The sequence below is a fragment of the Meleagris gallopavo genome, chromosome 2, assembly GCF_000146605.3.
Source record: "Meleagris gallopavo isolate NT-WF06-2002-E0010 breed Aviagen turkey brand Nicholas breeding stock chromosome 2, Turkey_5.1, whole genome shotgun sequence".
NCBI lineage: Eukaryota > Metazoa > Chordata > Aves > Galliformes > Phasianidae > Meleagris > Meleagris gallopavo.
Window position 1 is genome coordinate 99,028,244 of NC_015012.2, and position 1,423 is coordinate 99,029,666.

The 1,423-nt window shown below is 39.8% G+C and overlaps 1 protein-coding gene across 1 annotated transcript in view; it reads left to right on the forward strand.

Moving 5' to 3' along the window:
* Positions 1–328: 328 nt before the first annotated feature.
* VSNL1 (visinin like 1) overlaps positions 329–1,423 on the forward strand; it is a 47,092-nt gene continuing 45,997 nt past the window's right edge. The window contains exon 1 of the mRNA XM_003204515.4: positions 329–347. The gene's annotated coding sequence lies outside the window, so the exon portion shown is untranslated. The remainder of the gene's footprint in view (positions 348–1,423) is intronic.

The following is a 1,423-nucleotide window of genomic DNA, read 5'->3' on the forward strand; positions in this document are numbered from 1 at the left end:
GCAGCTTGGTAAGAAAATAGTGTTACATAACTGATGTAAGCAAAGCAAGCAAAAAGGCACAAAACTGGATTTTTGGAGACCTGACTGGACTTTGCTGTTGCTGTCTTTTCAAAGGAATTTAGGTCCTTTTTCAGCACAAAATATGACATCTTTAGCAGTAGTGTTTACTCTTCCATAGAAACGACCAGAGTTCTATTTGTTTGCACTTGGTACCTTTCAAATTGAAAACCTGCCGAGGAGGCCAAAGGGGAATAGAGAGAAAGGGAAAAAGGAAGCAGGTGGGATTGGAGCTGTTTTAGCAACAGTTTGGAGTTGTTTTGAAATCATTAAAGAGCAAAGGAGCTTCCGTAAGTCATGTTTTGCTATTGAAATTTAACTTTGTTCTTCTTCTGCTTAGCTTTTAATAATCAGAACTTCAATCTGATTATTAACTGATCTCACGTTGGTAATTTAGTACTAGCAAACCATGTGGGAAAGGCAGATTTGATGAACCTGTGTGGGAATAGCTGCAAAATACTCCAGGGAAAAGCCCTGCCGTTGGCCAGGGGATTTGGGTGATGGCTGTATGGAGGCAGGGAGTTTTTAAATGTCTGAACCTCATGTGGAACATGGGGTAACATCGCGGGAAAGATACTGAACAAATGATTCATCAGGGGAGAACTGGAAGACATCTTTGTATTTTCCCTGCCTGCTGCTGGCACAGTCTGGGCTGCCCCAGTTTTGGAATCTGTTCTTTAATAAAATTCCAGCTTTTAAAACTGACCCTCCAAGTGTAAAAGCAGCCGTTCAGGTGCTGCTGTGTGACAGCCGACGTCCTGCTGCCCTAAGCTTTTCTGGGAGGACGATGTCTGTGGGTGGCTGATGGTGTCTTTTAGCACTTGAGCCAAGAGGATGTGTCTTTTAAGTTCAGCCTTTATTGCTGTTGCTGTGTGTGACACAACATAAGAGTTTCAGTATTTTTCTTGATCTCTAACTGCATTGTATTGCTCTTGCTAATATTAATAAGCATTCTCCTACTAAAGAAATTTCACTGAGAACAAGCTCTACACTTTTACCCATGCTCAAAGCCACCCACTTCACTCATTCTTTCTTAATCATGAATTTTTCCCCCATACTTATTTGGAACCAAAGCATGTTGCCTTTTTTTTTTTTTCTCTTTATTTTCCCCCCACGTTTTTTTTACTGATCAGAAAATGCAACAGAAAATGAATAACACTGCTTGAATAGTCACGTTGCGTGGTTGGAAGCATGGAATTTGGAAGCAAATTTGTAGTTTGAAAGAATAAAATTTACTAGACAAAGAAATGCTTGCAGAGTGACCTTTCCTCTTGAAGATTTAGTGATTGTGCAGCTGTGCTCTCCTGTATTTTCCTAATGCATATTCATAGATCTTCACAAGGAAAAAAAAAAAAAAAACATGTTT